Source organism: Protopterus annectens, chromosome 1.part2 (genome assembly GCF_019279795.1).
Source record: "Protopterus annectens isolate FY-2018-M chromosome 1.part2, PAN1.0, whole genome shotgun sequence".
Taxonomy (NCBI): domain Eukaryota; kingdom Metazoa; phylum Chordata; order Ceratodontiformes; family Protopteridae; genus Protopterus; species Protopterus annectens.
Genome location: NC_056727.1, coordinates 431,431,040 through 431,453,078, shown reverse-complemented (window position 1 = coordinate 431,453,078; position 22,039 = coordinate 431,431,040). Strand labels below are relative to the sequence as shown.

The 22,039-nt window shown below is 43.0% G+C and overlaps 1 protein-coding gene across 2 annotated transcripts in view; it reads left to right on the top strand.

Annotated features, from left to right (window-relative positions):
* The window catches only part of SYNDIG1 (synapse differentiation inducing 1), a 1,645,835-nt gene that overhangs the window by 1,150,113 nt on the left and 473,683 nt on the right, over positions 1 to 22,039 (top strand). The gene's annotated exons all lie outside the window — the stretch shown is intronic.

Sequence of the window (22,039 nt, the reverse complement as noted above, 5' to 3'; positions counted from 1 at the left end):
TTTTTTCCCACTTTTCTGAGAGTTAAAAAAGTTCAGTTACAAGCTTGCTGTTCCTGAACTGTTTGAAAGTTTCTGTGAGGCCATTTTTGCTTGGGCTGAAGGAGGGTCTCTGTGTTCATCAGTGGCAGTGACTAACATTGAGCAGCTTCCCTGCCCCCCATAGAGGTGGTTACTGACTTGAAACTGTAGTTTTATTGGCCACTAGGGGTCATTTCCATAACTCCTTCATCTTCCTCTCTTAAAACCTAGTTGCCTCGTGGTTTGAGCGTCTTTTCAGGTTTTGTTGGCTGTTGGTGAAGCACCCTCCAAGAGGAAAAAACGCTGAGAGAAGAAGGGAGCCACTTTTGAGATTTTAAGTATTTTTTCTCTGTTTATTTGCTACGTTTTTCTGCATAGCTGCCTAGCTTGAACATTTTCTGGCTTGTTAAACTTGATTTCTGTATTAGTAGCTGTATTTAGAGCACAACCAAAAGCTGTTTGCTGAATTTCCTGTTTGCACTTAATTTTAAATCTTTTTTTCTTAAAACTTGCATATTTTCTGTCCTTGACCTAGCACTCTTGTGTGGGGTCATTTACTGCACTGTTATAACTTGATATTACTTGTGAACCTCTGCTATCTCTGTAAAAAACAAAAACAAAAAATCTTGCTTTTTTCCCACTTTTCTGAGAGTTAAAAAAGTTCAATTACAGGCTTGCTGTTCCTGAACTGTTTGAAAGTTTCTGTGAGGCCATTTTTGCTTGGGCTGAAGGAGGGTCTCTGTGTTCATCAGTGGCAGTGACTAACATTGAGCAGCTTCCCTGCCCCCCGTAGAGGTGGTTACTGACTTGAAACTGTAGTTTTATTGGCCACTAGGGGTCATTTCCATAACTCCTTCATCTTCCTCTCTTAAAACCTAGTTGCCTCATGGTTTGAGCGTCTTTTCAGGCTTGTTGGCTGTTGGTGAAGCACCCTCCAAGAGGAAAAACGCTGAGAGAAGAAGGAGCCACTTTTGAGATTTTAAGTATTTTTCTCTGTTTATTTGCTAAGTTTTTCTGCATAGCTGCCTAGCTTGAGCATTTTCTGGCTTGTTAAACTTGATTTCTGTATTAGTAGCTGTATTTAGAGCACAACCAAAAGCTGTTTGCTGAATTTCCTGTTTGCACTTAATTTTAAATCGTTTTTCTTTAAACTTGCATATTTTCTGTCCTTGACCTAGCACTCTTGTGTGGGGTCATTTACTGCACTGTTATAACTTGATATTACTTGTGAACCTCTGCTATCTCTGTAAAAACAAAAAAAAAAAATCTTGTTTTCCCACTTTTCTGAGAGTTAAAAAAGTTCAGTTACAGGCTTGCTGTTCCTGAACTGTTTGAAAGTTTCTGTGAGGCCATTTTTGCTTGGGCTGAAGGAGGGTCTCTGTGTTCATCAGTGGCAGTGAGTAACATTGAGCAGCTTCCCTGCCCCCCGTAGAGGTGGTTACTGACTTGAAACTGTAGTTTTATTGGCCACTAGGGGTCATTTCCATAACTCCTTCATCTTCCTCTCTTAAAACCTAGTTGCCTCATGGTTTGAGCGTCTTTTCAGGCTTGTTGGCTGTTGGTGTAGCACCCTCCAAGAGGAAAAAACTCTGAGAGAAGAAGGAAGCCACTTTTGAGATTTTAAGTATTTTTTCTCTGTTTATTTGCTAAGTTTTTCTGCATAGCTGCCTAGCTTGAGCATTTTCTGGCTTGTTAAACTTGATTTCTGTATTAGTAGCTGTATTTAGAGCACAACCAAAAGCTGTTTGCTATATTTCCTGTTTGCACTTAATTTTAAATCGTTTTTTTCTTAAAACTTGCATATTTTCTGTCCTTGACCTAGCACTCTTGTGTGGGGTCATTTACTGCACTGTTATAACTTGATATTACTTGTGAACCTCTGCTATCTCTGTAAAAACAAAAACAAAAAATCTTGCTTTTTTCCCACTTTTCTGAGAGTTAAAAAAGTTCAGTTACAGGCTTGCTGTTCCTGAACTGTTTGAAAGTTTCTGTGAGGTCATTTTTGCTTGGGCTGAAGGAGGGTCTCTGTGTTCATCAGTGGCAGTGACTAACATTGAGCAGCTTCCCTGCCCCGTAGAGGTGGTTACTGACTTGAAACTGTAGTTTTATTTTCCCTTTTGGGTCTATTCCTGCTTCTTTCCAGCCCCTGCTATCAAGCACGCTTTAACCTGCTTTAGCGGAGTTGCCACTAGAGCAGCATCGGGCAGCGCCGTTAAACAAGGTTAAACTCTTTCTGGCTCCAGAAAGTCTGTTCTTCAATTTTCCCTTAGAACTGCTCTGTTAGGAACCTAAACAGTTTACAACCACACTAAAAGTGCAGCACTTGTTCCAAATAGCTTTTTCTTCTCAAAAGCTCAGCACTTGTCTTATAAGCATATCCCTTGTCTTATAAGCATTCTCTTTGCAGGTCAAGCACTCCTATATTATACAAATCTCTCACTAGCAAAACCCCAGGAGTGCCCACTTCCCTGCTAAGCCCACTACTTTTCTGTCTCATACCAACTCATAATTCTTTCTAGCATGTCGAAGGGTCAGATGCTGGCGTCCTCTCCTGCCCATTTGGTGAATCTGGGAATTCTGAGACAATGTTACAATTGCCTCATGTACACGGACAACCATCTCCTCCTCCCATGTAACACTAACACTTGTGAGAGATGCAGCTATTTAGCCAGACTGGAGGCTGAGCTCTCTCAACTCAGGACTGGCAAGACCAGGCAGGAGGAGAAGGCAACTACACACACCACAATACCAGTCTCACATAACTCAACCACACCACTGAATCAAACACATAAACACACTAAGACATACTCGGAGGCTCTGAGTAAAAATTTACCTAAACAGCAGAGGCCTCCAAAGCAGACACCCAAGCAACTGCAAACTCAATACACCACACAAACAACACATAAACAACAAAATCAGTGTACAAAGCAGTCACTGCCCTTAAGGCCAAATACAACACCAAACATACTTGTCATAGGTGACTCCATAGTCAGACACACTGACGTTCCGCTCACCAGACTGAGTAAGGAGAAGGTCACAGTAAGCTGCCTGTCGGGTGCTAGAATCCGCCACATAACACTAGCACTCAGGTCTCTCAACAGCAGGTACAAGTACGACTCAGTCATTGTCCACGCTGGTGTCAATGACCTGAGACGTACCTCCTTGGACTACATGAAAAGAGACATTGAGGAGCTCTCTGATTATGTAGCCCAGGCAGGTATGACCCTGACCTTGAACAGTATCCTGCCTTCACCTAGAATGATGCCACAATACAGTGATAAGATGATCAGCTTTAATAATTGGCTTAAATTCTGGTGTCATTCAAAGGGGATCCAATGTCTGTCTGCCTGGGATGACATGCTGGACAAGCCACGCTGCTTAAGGGACGGCTTGCACCTGTCACCCCTAGGCTTCCGGATATTGGCAAAGGCTCTTGCCACCCCATAGTGCCTTTTTAGGCAAGGCTCAAATTCTAAACCTACCACCCTAGAACACAAAAAGTAAAAACTAAGGGTAATGCTGCTCAATGCCAGAAGTCTCAATCTCAAGATGCACTTTTCGAGGCCCTTCTCAGTATGGAGAACATCGATGTCTGTGCTGTGACAGAAACCTGGTTCAAGGCTCCTGAGAGCACCCCAGCACTAGCAGGTTTCACTTCATATCATGCGTTCGCCCCAAAATCCGGACAACACCAAGAAAGGAGGGGTGTCCATATTCATAAAGGACACCCACACCTCAAGGTTGGTGGCAATGCACGATGCATCGGAGACCATCCAGGTGCAATTAACCATAGGCAAGACTGCTCTGCAATTTGTAGCATGTTACAGGCCACCCTCTCAAACTCAGGAACCTCACATGGCCTTCCTGAAAACAATGGAGGGATAAATGTATCTCCAAACACCATCATACTAGGTGACTTCAACTACCCTAATATAGACTGGGAACACTACTCAAGCCCAAACACTCTAGCCCAAAGGTTCCTGGAGTTCATAAACTCAAATGCCATGGAACAACTAGTCACCATCCCACAAGAGGAGAAAACATACTTGATCTCATCATCACGAACATGGGATCACAATGTTCAACACCGGAAGTATACCCCTCACTGGTGAGATCAGATCATAAACTAATCTCGCTGGAGGTCCTCATCCCGCCCCCACCTGAAACAAAAAAGACCACAGTGAAAAACTTCTCAAAAGCCGACTTCACACTTTTAAAACTAGTGTGGTCTCCTTTAAGGCCCCTGAGCCAGTGGTAAACATTACTCAAACCGCTGAATCACTTACAAATGCCTTCTACCAGCACCTACAGGACTGCATGGATCAGGCAATCCCAAACAAAACTAAGACTCTTTGTACCAAAGGCAAGCGTCCAGTCTGGTGGACCCCAGCCATAAACAAGCTCTACAACAAAAGGAGGAAGCTACTACAAGATAGAGCAAAATCCTTGAAAGGTAAGACACCTTTGATCATTATAAGTAAAAAACTAAGAGCTCTCATAAAATCATCCAAGGCAAATTTTGAGAGAAAAATCGCCAAGGATTCAAAAGACAATCATAAGGCCTTCTTTAGCTATGTTAGAAACCTAGGAGGAAACTCCCAGATATGCTCAGAATTAGTTCAAAATGATGTGAAGATTACTGAACCTACACACATTGCCAACATACTGGCTGACAGGTTCAGTGCAAACTCCCCCCCCCCCCCAAAAGGAGAGATATCTATACCAGAGGATTGTAGCCCCCCAAACATCTCCAACGCCCAGGTGAGAACTGCTCTCTCCAAAGCAAAAAACACAGCATCCATGGGACCGGATGGTGTCCCCGGCTGTGTGTTCCATGAACTCAATGAGGAATTAAACCCGCAGTTAGGACAGCTGTTTAATCTTAGCCTCACCTCAGGATACGTACCCAAGGAGTGGCGCACGGCGACTGTGGTCCCACTTCACAAGGGCGGTGCCTCCACCAATCCTGGAAATTACCGTCCCATTAGCTTGACAAGCCTTATCTGCAAAGCCATGGAGAGGATCATAATGGAACTCATAAATAAAGACATAGGGAACTTGCAGACTTTGGATCCAACCCAGTTTGGCTTTGTCAAAGGCAGATCATGCCTTTTAAACTTGGTTGACTTTTTCGAGACAGTCACCAAGGCCATTGATGAGGGAAAGGCTGTCCATACAGCCTACCTTGACCTGGCAAAGGCCTTCGACACAATACCCCACTCAGGTATCATCAAAAAACTCATCAGCTTGAATGTAAACCCATACATCACAAGATGGGTTGCAAATTGGCTAAGTGACAGAACCCACAGGGTCAGAGTTGCTGGAGCCATGTCAGACTCAAAGCTTGTCACAAGTGGTGTCCCACAGGGCTCAGTCCTGGGTCCACTCTTGTTCGGCATCTACTTTTCTGAAGTACAAGCAAACACAGGAGGGTTATGGCTGACAAAGTTTGCAGATGACTGCAAACTGGGTGCCATAGTCGAAAACACATCTGACACAGATATCCTTCAGAAGGGCCTCACAGAAACGGATAACTGGTGCCAGAGCCATGGCCTAAAGTTAAATGCCAAGAAATGCATAGTCATACCCTTCGGGAAAAACAAGGTTACCCCTAGCTACCATATAGGTGGCAATCCACTGAGCACAGAAGAAGTCATCAGGGATCTGGGGACCCAGGTTGACAGTAGCCTTTGTTTGACACTCATGTTGCTAAAGTAGTTAGGAAAACCTTCTACATTGCCCACCTGATCATGAAGGGATTCACATCTAGATCAAGGGAGGTCATCGCCCTGTACTCATCACTCATTAGACCTATGATTGAGTACAATGCCCCATTCGGAATGTATCTGACCAGACACCTGCAGCAGCTGGAAAGGCCCCAAAGTTCCTCACCAAAAGGATAAAGGGTCTCAAAAATATGTCTTATGCTGCCCGACTGAAAGAACTCCAGCTCTATTCAGTCTCATACCGCTTGCTCAGAGGTGACCTGTGCCTGACATATAAGGCCATGTCAAACCCTGATTTGATGAATATGCTTCACCTCAAAAATCTAGATCCCTCAGAACCACAAGGGCGGGAGACTTAAACCTTGACACGGTTATTAATAGAACATGCTGGAGGGACAGATTCATCACCCAGAGACTCCCTATGCTGTGGAACAAAATCCCGGTACATGTGAGGCAGAGCACCTCGCTGGCCTTGTTCAAGAGGAATCTTGACCAATGGATGGGGGATCGCAGATATACCCCAGGGATTACTTCAGTGTCACTGCTTGACAGAGGCACAGCAAAATAATAGGCATAGTTTTATTCAAACTAAAGGGGTGGCGAAAGCCAAATAACTATGGGCTAGGCTTATAAATGCCCTTGGGCAGATAGCCTAGTATGAACCTATGAACCTATGAACCTATGAACCCTCATTAATCTACCATTGTAACGAGGTTTGTCGCAACATATGTCCAATGAGGGATATGTAGTCAGTAACTGTCACGGCCTTCACCATCTACAGAATGCAATCCTCACAGTACCATCTGCATTCCACGGATAGATGCATTGTGGCTAGCACAGGACACCAAAGGCACAACACTGCCCAGTCTGCAGATGAGGATTCCTGATATACATGGAACTGACATGGCAGGTATTGCGACATGTACAACAGGCATAGCCAGACAAACACTGTTAATCCAACCGTAGTCCACATGCAGTATAGCAGCACTTTCAGTTAGTAGGCAGATCAGGCACATCCCCCTCCTGTTTGTTGTCCTCTTCCCACAGTGTACTTTGTTAGAGGTAAATCCCCAACCCATATAAAAAGCTGTTTGCAAAACGACAGTTCTAGCTTCTGCTCACAGTGACAGACAAGGGCCAACACCACCAGGATGTTCCCAGGCAGTGGAGTGCATTTCCATGCAATTGGCTATGGGAATGTTACCACACCTGTTCCACATGCAATCAGATAGGGACGTCCTGCAATACATGCAGAGGCCATCAGCTGATCATAAGCATCATGTTAAATACACATGCTGCTGCCTAAGCAATGATGGTGTGGGCCTCCACATCCACCAGAGAGGGTGTGGGGGAGGCAGACAGAGGCGAATACATGTCAGGGAGGGGTGGGAGGGTAAATCCGACACATGTTTGTGTCACACACCTATCAGCACAGGGTATCATACACCCGACAGCTATTTCGTGCTATCACAGTTCAATACTGTTATTGGATGTGCCACATTTGTTGTCTGGTGGGGAGCACTCAGAACATATATGTGATGGTGAGTGCCATCTGCTACAGGGATACGGTAGATATGCAGTAGGTGATGTACATGGGCGTGTCTGCATGAACAGGTGCCAGCATCAGCACAGGCACACTCACACATGGACGCACACACATTAACACACTTGGTAGGGCCAGGAGTGCGACCCATCACTAGTGGGATTGCCACGACACATCAATGTGCAGGAAACACATGCACCACACAGGTGATACAGAGGTCATATGGGCAGTGAGTATGAGGGGGTGTCAGACATAAGGTGGCATGCTTCACTGTGCACTGGGTGGAGATGTGGACATACACACCATACAACACACACACATACACACAGGGACCAGTTCGGACATGCATGGGTGCAAGTCTGCATGGGTGTGTGGTGGCCAGCAGTGCCAACAGGCTATACAAGTTTAGGCAATGGATATACCTTGGCATCAGCCCACATGACATTGGTCTGCATTGTGATTGTGACACAGGCCTTTAGCTTCTGCATTTGCGTATTGCATCCGTCTTCCAGGCACCTGGGCGACCATTGTGTGTGGCCAATGCTGTGCATCACTTGCCATGTATGTGTTCCCTAGTCCATGACTTGGATGGTGTCTAGGATGTGCACACATCCCACATGCATGTACAGTGACATGTGGAACTGTACCTGGGGTGTCTGGCTCATACTGTGAACACAACATATCATCAGATGTGCCAGTCTTGCCCGCATGTGGCAGGGAGTGGTACTGGTCAGCAGAATGACCCTGCACCCCTCATTGATAGCATGCTAACAGCATTTCCTGATGTCAATGTCATCTGTCCATAGAGGCCATGTTGTCAGGCATGGTATGTCCATTGTAAGTCACATGTGAAGGCACAGTGGGGTTGCTAACTGTGAGTGGCAGGCCATAATGTCACATGTATGGGTATGGCTTTGCACCCCAGCCTCTCAGCCATTTACATTTGTTATCCCTGTATGGTTGACATCATGATATACAGTAGGGCCACCATAAATGTAATTAGCAAAACCGCTCCACAATGCCCACAGGTGTCACAAACACCTCTACACAGGACACCAGTTACAAACACACACACACACACACAAACACATATCTCTCATGTCTGGGAGTAGAACCCCTACGTAGCTGGTATACTACACTACAGCACTACTCAGTTATATTACATGCCATGGACATTACTGAAGTTCATCTTCCCCAAAAGTGTATTGCACAATGAATGACATCAGCAGGACTACCAAAGCAGGGCGTTTGTACTGTACTGCGAGTGAGTAGCCTATAATGCATTGCTCCATGCACAGACATTGAGATACACACATCACATTGGGAACTGACATGTATGGAGATGGAATACTACCACCATTCTAAATCACACTACAGCAGTACACGGTTACAGAATGCTGTACTGTGATTACTGGGCTACCATGTTCCCAGAGGTGTACTTCTAGATGAGTGACATCAGCAGCCTTGGCAAAGCAGTGTATTTGTAGTGTATGGAGCATGGGTAGCCTAAAAAGCATTGCTTTCTACCCAATCAGACACACACACACACACACACACACACACACACACACACACACACACACACACACACACACACACACACACACACACAGTTGCCACGGCTGGGGTTTGAACACCTATCTAAGTAGTTTATCACAATACAGCAAAACGCAGTTACAGGACGTACCACAGTGATTACTGGGCTACCATATTCCCAGAGGTGTACTTCTAGATGAGTGACATCAGCAGCCTTGGCAAAGTAGTGTATTTGTATTGTATGGAGTGTGGGTAGCCTAAAATGCATTGCTGTCTACCCAGTCAGACACACACACACACACACAATTGCCACGGCTGGGGTTCGAACACCTATCTAAGTAGTTTATCACAATACAGCAATACGCAGTTACAGGACGTACCACAGTGATTACTGGGCTACCATATTCCCAGAGGTGTACTTCTAGATGAGTGACATCAGCAGCCTTGGAAAAGTAGTGTATTTGTATTGTATGGAGTGTGGGTAGCCTAAAATGCATTGCTCTCTACCCAGTCAGACACACACACACACACACACACACACACACACACACACACACACACACACACACACATGGTTGCCACTGCTGGGGTTCAAACACCTACCTAACTAGTTTATCACAATATAGCAATATGCAGTTACAGGACTCACCACAGTGATTATTGGGCTATCATGTTCCCAGAGTTGTACTTCTAGATGAGTGACATCAGCAGCCTTGGCAAAGTAGTGTATTTGTATTGTATGGAGTGTGGGTAGCCTAAAAAGCATTGCTCTCTATCTAGTCAGACACACAGAGACTCACACACAATTGCCACGGCTGGGGTTTGAACACCTACCTAACTAGTTTATCACACTACAGCAATACGCAGTTACAGGACACACTACAGCTATTACAAGGCCTATTGTGTTCCCAGAGGTATACGCCTAGGTGAGTGACATCAGCAGCCTTGCTAAAGTTTAATATATGTATTGCACGGAATGTGAGTAGCCTAACAAGCATTTCACTCTACACAGTCAGAGGTAGACAGACACACACACAAACACACACTCACACAGTTGACAGGTCTGGAGTTAGTACTACTACCTAACTACTTTGTCACTACAGCAGTACACAGTTATAGGACGCACCATGCACTTTACTGAGCTGTAGCTCTCCCAAAGGAGTAATTCACATTGGATGACCTCAGCAGGCTTGTCATACTACTGCTATGGGGAGGGCAGTGTGTCCATGGGCCATACCCCATTCATGTGGGGGTTGACATGCCACATGGGTCATATGTCACAGGTGCATGTATACAGCTACTAGATGGCTGCTTCCTTGTAAAGTCTTGTTGCACAGCTGGCACATACGCCACATAGTCTGTTATGCTGACAGGTACTGGTGGCTAGTATCTGCAGTGGGTTACATCCGCACCTCATGTGTTGGGGGCCCCTAGGCTGTGTGCCAGTTGGGACAGGCCCGCATGGCTCCTTGTCACAGTCATCCTCTTCCTCACATCTATGCCCGTGTGTCTGTGGCTTATTATAGTGTGTTGTCCTTACATATTTGCCTGCATTCCTAGCCACTGTGTGTGCAAGGCAGGAGTGGTGCATACTGACATGTGTTCACACTGAGAACTGCAACTTCCAGATATGTCTGGACCTTTGGTGTTTGCAGACATGGCTTTCATGTGTTTAAGTGTGTGAGCATGCCCAGTATGGCCTCTCAGTATGTTGTTGACTGACATTGCCTTCATTCCTCTAAGTACGTGAGCATGCCCAGTATGGCCATCTGTGTTTCATGTGTGGATCACGTCCAGGTTGTTTGTACTGCAATGCTGACCTTTTGTTGTACACCAATGGGTAGAATGATGTGTCTGCAGGTATCCATCGGTCATTTGCCATTGACTGTTGCTACATTTCTGCATAGCGGGGGGGGCACCTGACTGATTCTACTGTTCTACATAGGAGTGGGGGGGCACACTTGACTGTTACTCTATGTGTATGTTGGATGGGGGGGGGCACCTGACACTTGTACACATTTGCTAGGACTGTACTGGTAAGTCAGGTACTCCATTTCAGTCTGTAGTCTTACCTATCCTGCTGGCTATGGCTTACCAGTGTAGTACAGATCCTAGTTTTGTTTACCTACATATTAGTGCCTGACTTCCTAGCCTTCACAACTTACATCTGACTGCCTGGCCTGCTATGGTCTGTCTGTGTAGGCCTGGGGGGTGGGATTAACCATAGGGCACATTCGGAGGCCATAGTACAGCATTTGTTTGTGTTTGTCTTCACCTATCCTGCTGGCCGAGACTGTTGCTGGGTATGTGATCCTTCCTGACTGGTATGTATGGCTCTTATGGACACCCCTGAGCTCAGGCCATTTCCTGCAGTGGGTTTTGTCACCCTGTGTAGTACTGGCTACTATGGTGTCTCCGGTATATGTTACAGGTCTCATGCTGCCACTATGGGTGTCTACTCTCTGCTGCCTTGACATCCGGCCACCCAATTCCCTTGCATGTTCTCATCCATACCATAGCTACAGGTAAAAACACATTCTACCCCATTTGACAATTGGTAGGTTGATTGACTTACCTTGAGGGTGTGCCGGACTTGCGGATGGTGCTGGAGGGCTGCCTATGTCGGATGCACATAGTACACTCCCTATACATGGTTAGGCACAGGTAGTGTCATGTTTGGCATCCCTTTTACTGTCTGTGCGAGTCAGAGAGAGGTGTCATTCCCTGAGGCCCGACTGTGAAAGTGCATATGCTATGCGTTGCCTCTTTTTTCAAGGCCAGGACATACTGGGCACGTCTCCTTCTGCCTACTGGAGCAGGCTCAGGTTGTTCCTCCTCTGTGTCACTCTGTACCTGCACAGGCCTTGGCATAAGTGGGGGGCCCTGCCCCATGCTGTTCCTGCTGCAGCTGTTTCCGCAGGATCATATTGTGTAGCATAGCATAGCACATATCATTACTATTTGGGTACATGTAGCTGGTGAATACTTCAAGGCTCCACCGGATGTGTCCAGACACCGGAACTGTGACCTGAGCATCCCAAACACATTCTCTATTATATGTCTGGCCTGTGCATGTGCATCATTATGGCATCGTTGTTCAGGTGTGTGTGCATTTCTGATGGGTGTCATCAGCCATGGCTCCAGTGGGTACCCAGCATCCTCCACTAGGTGACCGTAGGGGATGTCCACATTGGCAAATCTGTGGCAAAGCTGTGTCAGTCACCATATGTGTGAATCCTCATAGCTTCCAGGGCAGCCAGCACACACATTCCGTATAATGCCCTGGGCATCACATACGACCTGGCAGTTGATGGAGGGGATGCCTCTGCGGTTGATGTAGGCCCTACTCTGCTCACCGGGTGGTGATTTGATGCATACGTGCATGCAGTCTATAGCACCCACTACCCCAGGCTAGTTAGCTATTTGGTGGAAGATATGTATATTGCAGGGTCAACACTTCATGTGTGTTGAGGAAATGTACGTGCACATTGGCATGTGCTGTCATGGCATCCAGGAATTGGTGGAATATTCTGGATGCTGATGCCTGTGAGATGCCCATGTTATCCCCAGTTGTAGTTTGGGAGGTACCTGTGGCTAGTATACCTAGGCCTACACATACCTTGGTGTCCACTAGGATGGGCTCACCTGGGCTAGTGTGGTGTGTCAGGTGTGGCCTGCACAGCTCGACTATTTGCTGTAGGAGGTCTCTGTCCACCCTATAGTGCTCCACTGTCTCCAGCTCATGTAGCTCCTGGTAGGTTACCCTTGGTCTGTACACTCTTCTCTGTCTCTTCACTGTGAGTTGTTCTGCAGCATTGACATCCTCACGACCCTCAGCCTCTTGCACATTTTGTTCTATGTTGCCTGCTGCAGCCCTTCTCATTTTGTAGGTTTAGTTTTAAAATTTGCCCGCTTTTATACACTGGTGGTGTAGAGTGTGGAAAACACCAGGGGGGGTAGATGTTTGCTTGGTTTATAGTGGTGTTCTGGGCTGGGCTGGTCTGCTTCCTGTGTGATTAGCTGATTCTGATACATTTCACCTGGCAGCTCAACTAGGTCTCCTTGATTACCTTCCTACTGCTCTTGTCCCTTCCCATTGCCTCCCTGTTTAGGCCCGTGTGCGCGCAGCACGAACAGTGCTCAAATGTGCATGGAGCTGCTTTTTCCTGGTTTAACTTCCTTTTTCTTCCTGTAAAGCCTAGTGCATGGCACGCACACCTCTTTACACTTTGTAACGAGTGCTAGGCAGGTTTATACACACCCCTAGCTTAGCTGTGCTAAGCTAGAAGCAATCCCGAGCCACAGGTCTCCAATCCACTTACAGTATGCCTGACACACCCCCCCATGATGTCACCTATATCCTAGTCTTGCAACCAGCTATTTATACTCTTGCACTCTTGGGACCTGCCTCACACCCTGGGAAAATCTGGAATTCACTAACCTTTCCCTCATTGGCATAGGATTGCCTGCTAATACATAGTTACATGTCCCACACCAAGCCTGCCCCCTTAGCAACCATTACACACTAGCCAGGTTGTCTTCTGACTGCCATTGACTTGCATGGCAGAATACTGATTTTAGTTAGAATGCTTACTTTAGGTTTATTTTATTGGTTTCCCCCCAATCCCATTTAAGCATCACTGACATATACTTACCCAGGCAGGATCGTCGAAGATAATATTAAACGTTGTTTTTTTTTTACATTTTGTAATGTCAATGTCCTTCTACTTGGACATTGGCATTCTTCCTCAATAATGTGCAGCCTTTATTTGGAGCTGTAATAGCTCCGTTTTGGAATTTGCATATATGTACTCGGTTAGTAACCGAGTACATTTCTGCAGATTGCACTTGTCTTGCATGGACTATTGCAAACTTCCTGGATTGCAATATCACCTCATTTGCATGGATTTCTCCAGCAGAGATCGCACAAACAGAAACACAAACAAAACTTACACACACACATCTTACAGACCCTCACACACACACATCACAGTCACAACACACACTTAACACACACTAAAGCCCCTAACCGACACACTTACACACGACTTCTAGTCAACCCCCTAAAAATTAATGTTATGCTGTTTTCCATAACACAGAAATTAGCAAACCTACCATCCCTGCTCAGTAAAGACACTCAGGATAATATTATCTCTAATGTCACTGAATATAAGTACCTGAGAGGCAGATCATGCTCAAATGGAGTCCTAGGCAGGGTAATGTTCCAGGGTCTCTTAACAGCAACCCTACTCCCCACAGCAGACCCCCCCCCCCAGCAACACCCTCCCAGCCATTATAGTGTCCCATTACTTGGCTATTTCTCCCCATTTACCATAAGCACTGTTCACACCTGTCAGTGTGCATATTGCCTTCTTCTTTACTTCTACAACAATAAGAGATAGTTAAAACTTTTTGTTTAAATTTTATAGCGGAAACACTAATAGCAGTTTGCTAAACAAAACAATACATTTTCACAGTGAAAACAGACTTAGCATAATACTAAGCTTCTCTGTCCTTGAAACCCACATTCATTGAAACAGCATTAAAGCCAGCATTCAAAGAAAATGCACCTGGCCAGTGGCAGATTAAGTTTGCCTTTGTGCCGTTTTCAAATCATAGACCCCTTGCATACATTTCAGGCTATGCATACATGCATGCCTTCTTTGATGCATCATCCTGATTGTGTTAAATTATATTCCTTGTATAATACAGCATCACTTGTTAGTGTGTTTTAAATTTGTAGATTTGAACATTTTTCAGTTAGCAATGAAAGAAAATGTATGAACCAATAATGACAAAACTACCAATTGTAGAACATTTCAACCACAAAAGGCCACTGAAACTTCTGTTATAACAATACACCAATATCTGTCGTACACAATCTCTGCAGAAGTAAAAGTCATCTGAATAATTCCACATTAAAGAGATCTATAACTAATAAAGAGACTGCTGCTAGCAAACAACTTCAAATGTCAGTGTTTTATCTACAAATTCAGTGTTTGCTGTCCTTGAAGAATAAATTGTGGTACAGTTAAAAAAACAGTAAGCTGGTAATATTGCAATAGGGACTGGCTGTCAAACAGGCAACAGATTTGTAGTTACTAGACATCTCATCCAAAAGAAGGCACACTCAGTATGGCAACCCATCCCCCCTTAAAGGACACTGCAGTATCTGTACTCCAGCTACACAGTATGGAAGTAGAACCCACAGCGTTCTGCACCAAAGGTAAGTATGCTACCTGCTATGATACTAATACTGCTTGCAAAGTTTATAGCACAAAGACCGATGATGGCCATTTGCTAAGCAAAACAGCTACACATTGAAAACAGACTTAACATGAGCAATACTAAACTTCTCTTCTCTTGAAACTCAACATTCCTTGAAAATGCACAGAAACTCAACATTCTTTGAAAATGCACTGGACCTCAACATTCTTCAAAAATTTACAGAAACTCAGCAACCCTTCATAAAGTTCTGAAAAATTAGCACTTCTTGATTAGTTTGGCAGTTGCTGTAGAGGATTCAGGCTCTTGTCTCCTGTAATCAAGATACAGGATTTGAGCCTGAATAAGTTAACCAAGCTACCATCCTTAACTGGGGAATTTTATACACACACACACACACACACACACACACACACACACATGTCCGCCTGTGTTTGCTCATCATTCTGTCCATCTGGACTATAACAAACCACGTGTAAAAGTCTTGCCTTCTATCTCAAATGCAAAGGGCATTCTTGAAAAGGAAATGTAAATTTTGTGACAGCCCCCCTGGCCATTGAGCCCCCAAAAGCCAGCAATGGGTCCACCAAGACAGTGGGCCCTAGTCAGCTGCCTAGGTCACCTAGTACTGGATCCAGCTCTGCCTGTGTCTCACTCTGAAAACAATCCAAACTGACAATGCGACTAGCAAAATTATTTCCTAACTAAAATTACACTACAAGATTTCCCATATCCTTTCTTCTTTTGTCTGCATGGCTGGACATTTAATTCTGTCAACATTTGAATATGGCCTCCCATTTTTAGTTTGTCACAATTCATGCAGTATTCATAGGATACAGGTAGTTGTAAACAAATTATGCAGATTTATGTTATTAACCAATGGAGGCATACACTGATGTGATCTCCTAAAAAGTCTTAAAAGGCTTACAAGCAATGCTACACTTTTCTTAGGAACTTTACTGTGCAAAATAATAAAGCTTAATTTTCCCCAGCTCTGAGATTTAAACATTCTCCTACATACTCAGAAATAAATATGAGAACGTCATGCTAACTCAACCACAGTTCATGAGAGAAAAATGTGTTTTCCAGGATAGCATGATTGGGCCTGCCATGTGGAACTTTGCGTAAAAGAAGTTAGAAAGCAGCAAATATTGGAAAACTTTAATAAACACTGAGAGAAAGCCCTCATCAAAAATACATATGCACATGCTTTCGTGATAATGGTTGAGCAGACAAACCTCATAAGTCAATATGCATTAGTACATTTCATTTTGATATTTGCGTACAAATTAAAATTTGCTCATTTATTGTATAAAGTGAATATAGTTACATATTTATTTCATTGTGTATGATTACTGTCCTTAGAATACACTGTCTATGTATAGTGCACTTCCTGTTACAACACTTTCATCTCTTCTGCATGCCATGTATTCTGTCTATATATAGTTAGTTTATAGTACACATTTTTGCCTTTAATTGAATATGCTTACTGTCTGAGCATGGGTTGTGTCTGAAAAGGTTTAACAGACTAACCTACCTATCCAGTAAACAAATAAACTGATCTAACTCATGCATGGTCAGCTGCATATATTACACATGCTGCATTGCATTACAGGGTATGTGCCAGGATGTTGTTCTTTAGAATTTAGCAATGTAACCAATGTCCTTTGTGGTAATCTTTTTCTCAAAGCCAATACTTTAAAACGTTTTTCTTTTTTATTTGATATTTACTATGAATGTGTCTGCTTAGAGAGTACTGGAGAACATGCGATATTTCTCCTGCATCACAGCCTACACTGGAAAATACTCTAGAACATACATTATATCCCATGGCATTATACAGCCAAAGAGTACTGTAGAACATACTATGTTCTGTTCATGCCACAAAATGCTCTGGAGGGTACTGGGGAAAATAACATGTTGCTGTCCCTGTCAGAACATGCTACAGAGAGTACTGGAGGGCAAAATATATCTTCCACATGTCAAAACCCTCAAGGAGTACTGGAGAAAATGCTACTCTCCTCTTATCTCAACATGTCCAAGAGAGTACTGAAAAACATGCTGTATTCCCCTTTGTGTCTTTCCATGCATATTAGCTTAGAGTGTCTCTTTATCTGGTACTCTGTGTTATATTCGTAAACATGTGTGCAAATAATTAAAAATCTGTTTTATTAATCCTATCCTTGTTGCATGACAACTGCCCAGGTTTATGTAAAGCAGTACTTGTTTGCAAAGAATTAGGCAGTCATTACATTATTTATTAATCTCTTCTAGTTAAACTTGTTTTTACAAGGCAAGATGAATAATAAATGATGTTGAGGAACTCCCAAATAAGGCAGTAAGTAAATGTGTCAAATAGCTCATCTCATACATCTTAATGTTTGTTTGTGTCTTTCGGCTTTTCCCGGTTAGGGTCGCCACAGCAGAATTCCGGTCTGCTAATGATTGGCAGTAGATTTTTACTTACTGGCTTGCTGGGCCTAACGCACAGCCTTCAACGAAGGAATGCCCATTCACGCATGTCGCTGCACAGAAGACGCTTTTTCTACATCTTAGTGTATCATACTCTATTTTAAGTTGAGCTTTTATAAGGCATTTTATCAACATAGCTTGCAATACTGAAAAGAAAAGAAAAGAAAAAAAAGGAAATCTCTACAAATATGTTGCCTAATTTCACAAAAAAAAACTTTACATAAAATAAATGGCTGCATGCTGTGTCTAGATGGCAGAGTCTAAAAATAGCATTTACATTAATGTATCATGTTTAAGAGAAAGTAATGATTCTTAATAACTGTGTGGTGGTATCTTCATTAAAAGCAATTTGAAAAGAAAATAAAGTTTGAAATGATTTCTGAAAATCATTAAAATCAATATCTTTTTGTAGGGATAAAACTCTTGATATTGTTATGTAAAAGGCTTCAGCCATTTGTTATATAATCACATTCAACATCACTGGACCTCATGGAAAAACAAGATTTGGCCTGACATTGACCTCTGTCAACAAATGTGAGGTTGAACCAGCTCGGCATTATCCAGCATGCTGCTACTGCACAGCTGTCTGGCACTGCACGATAGCTAATATTTACTCAACATCATCTTTTCTTACAGATAGTGTCATCACTGTAAAAAATCAATCATATACCATTAAGCTAGCCCTGAACATCATTTGCAATTTTTATGTTAGTGATAAGGAAATATTATATTATACATCCTTTGGGTAGTGAAGGTTTTATTGTTAACCAAACAATTCATTTAAGCTTTCAGTAGTCTTTGCTGGAACTTTCTACATATTCACAATTATTATCACATGACCGTTATGCTCTGTTTCACCTCTGTGACAGAAAAAAATAATTTCCACATACTTTTAAATATATCTTAGACAGTATGGGGATGATTACATCTATTAACTTTCCTTAAACTGCAGCTATTATGATAATTTAGCAGGATCAATACAACTACTGCTTTCTTTTAAATCTGTCATTTTTTATGTTATTGTGCTTACCAGTTTTTACTTTATATCTGCTTTTATTTTTCGGTTCTTTTCCACTTACAGACTGCTCATATGCATCTAAAACCTCACAGCTATTAATTTAATAGACATTTATAAATATAAATGTATTATCCCAAGGTATATTTGCTATTCTTCTTAGTTGAAGCACCTTTATTTCTAGGAAACGTTTTGGAACAAACATCTGCAAATGCCAAAGTACAGAGCTAGTTAATTGACAAACTATTTCAGCAACACTGCAATTGTAAAACACCACAAAGTGTCTTGTTTTGCACTGGGATCACTTCAAAATGAGATTTGTTTTTAATCATCCTCTCCCGAACAACACACAATCATTTACCTTTTTAACCATCAAATGCATTGACAGGTACAATTCACTTTGGAGAAGGAAAGACTATGCAAGTGGTCAAGCAGCTTTTTCAAACAGGCATAAGAGTTCATTAGAAACTATCCTATCAAATGCTCATCTTTGTTCTGCAAGCAGACTCAGAGGAAATCTGGTAAATTGAAAAACAGCAAGTTTTGAAAAGAGTGGCAAGTCAAACCAAAGGAGACACTTGGTCACCAGAGCCATGACACCCAAAAGGAACAGCACTGACTCAGCCTGGCTACCTCTTACTTCACTCTAACTCCTCCTGCCTCATTCCACCCACCAACCCTTCCCCTTCTTCCTCCATGACATATAAGAGGATGGCTGTTCTTGCTGTATAAGACTGGAAAAACATAACTCAAAGACCAGCTGGTACTAAAGATTCTGCAACAGGGTTATAAACTGCAGTTTCTAAAATGTCATTCCTTTTGCATAACAGCATCAAATATCTCTGGTGCCAGTCCTGCTATGGGGATTGCCAGATCAAGGAGCTATAGAAAGAACATCCAACACTCAAGGTTGTGCCTGGCCCCCAGAAAAAAAATACATGGGTGCCCCTACTACTACTATACATGGTTAAACAAATTCCTTATTGTTCTGCAGTTCAGGATATTGACCCTTTGAGGCCTTTCCTCCTTTCTATCCCACAATCATTCCTAGTCTCACTGGACCTTAAGCATACATATCTGCATATTCTCAATGCCAAGTACCATAGAACATTTGTATGGTTGTTAAGGGGAGCGGGTATACCTATTTTACCCCCTTGCCCTTTGGCAAGTCTTCTGTAGCCAGGATCTTCACAAAAAGCCTGGCTCCAGTAATAGCTTTTTGCAGTACGTACAAAAGACATTCACATTTGCCCATATGAGGACAACTGTCTCATTCAGACAGTCTACCTAGAGGGCATCTATAATACCACCCACTTTACACTAACTTGTTTTAGAGAATGGCATCAACCAGAAAGATTCCAGTCTTATTCCAGAAAAGAGCCTGTTATTTGTAGAGGCTCTGTTGAATGCAGAACTTCAGAATGTTTTCTTACCAAAAACAAGGTATTATCTATGATTGTCTTCCTTTAGAGTATTCTACAGAAGGGAGTGATCTCAGCTAAGGAATTACTTGGAGTACTGTGCTTCATGACTTCCTACATCCTGATGATGATTTTAGCCAGCGTACACGTGAAACAATTATAGGAGTACCTGGGGAACGGATGGTGCCAACATTCTCCATGTCTGGAGACCCCAGTACTCCTCATCCTCTGTTGTTTAAAGAAAAATGTTTCATGGTCATCTATACTACAGTCTGGGAAAGTCCTTTAAATAGCCACAGCATAACCAAAACCAGACCATAGAGTTTTAAGGCCTTGGTTGGGGAGCCCATGTGTGACTATGAAAGTTGCAGGGCACATGGGAGCACAACATGAAAAACTTAAATGTGAAGAAAATTGTAGATGTAATTGATTGAATGATTGATTTGTTGACTATATTAGGACTCTTGACTCCTGTGGACTAATATCAGTTTCAGCCCAAACAGATGGACAAGAATACAATGCAAGTATACAATGTGTACAGTGGAGTGACCAAAAATGAAACCACAGACATTTAGATAAATATCAGGCAGGTTAGATAATGATAATCTGATTAATGATTACATTGGTTTTGCTTTAGCCATTACATTCAGATAGAGTGGGATGAAAGGAGTCCTCCCAATACTCACATTACCACACTGATATGATGCATCATCAAACAAAGAGGAACTCACTCCTACATACTGTGCAGTTCAAGCCTAGGGGATTGCCTAAAAGGTCAGCATGACATTCAGAGCACTTCCATTCCTTCCCAAGAAAGCACATTGGTAGACAGGCTGAACAGATGACCCAAATGAATTGATGTTAAAAAGCAGATGTCTTTCTGGATCTGACCAAAGATTGTGGTGTTGCCAGAAGTAACCTTTTTAACTCACTATACAATAGGCAGCTAAGAAATTTCTGCTGCAGAACTGCAACTCCAGCTGCCACACACAAAGATGTCTTCTCCCTCAAGTGACTGGCCTGTATCTATATACTTTTTATCTCATACTGCTTACCTCCAGGATGTTACTAAAATCAAGAAAAATAGGCCAAAAGCTATCTTGGGAACCCCCCTTTGCACCATACAACACTGATTCTCCCTCCTGTTAAGATTAGCAATAGAAAGATCAAGGATATTGCCTCAATGTAGACCAAAGAGTTCCTCGTGCACCTTCAGTCTGAACACAAGCTGACAGCTTGGATGATTTCTCCCTAATCCCAATCAGCGCACACATTTAGAGGGCATTCTAATTATTGTGAGAAAGTCAAGGAACCATAAGAAAAATCTTACCATGCAAAATGGAAAAGATACTCTTGCTGGTGCCTATTTGGTCAGTGTTTCTGCTATTTCATTCTGCTTTGCACTGGACTCTGTTATGAGCTCAAGACCATCAATAAAAGTATTTTTTAAAGGGGCATTGCATCTTAGACCTCCAAGAAAGGAAATTTCTCCACCACAAGACCTCAATTTTGTTTAAAAAATAGCTCTGGTTTTCCAACAGGACAGAGTATCCCTTCATACATATCCTTCTACGTGACCAAAGGAGTAGCAGAGCTGTACTTTAATCAAGCTGTCCATTCACCTGTCCTTTTACTAAGCCTCAAAGTAAGAGACCTTACATGTCTTTAATGATTATATTATCTGAACAGAACAAAAGAATTCAGAAAAAAATATGAGCTTTTTGTACGCATAGCTAAGGCAAGACAGGAAAACCAGTTAAAAGAGAAACTCTAAGTGGCTTATACACTGCATTTGCTGCTGGCATTCTGCTAATGACAAGCCTGTCCCAGAGAATGTCAAAGCCCATCCCACCAAAGCCACTACAGCCACCACAGTATGCTTTAAGAAGGTCAGCACACAGTCCATGTTCAAATACATGGTCTTCTAAGCATGCTTTATGAAGAATTACTAGCTAGGTGTGACATCTACATCCAAGGCAAAATTTGCCTCTGCCAGCTAATATGGATTGCTTTCATGAGTCACCCTTTGCTGCTGGCCACCCAATACTGTTATGCTGTGGGAGTTATCCTGGAGATGATGACT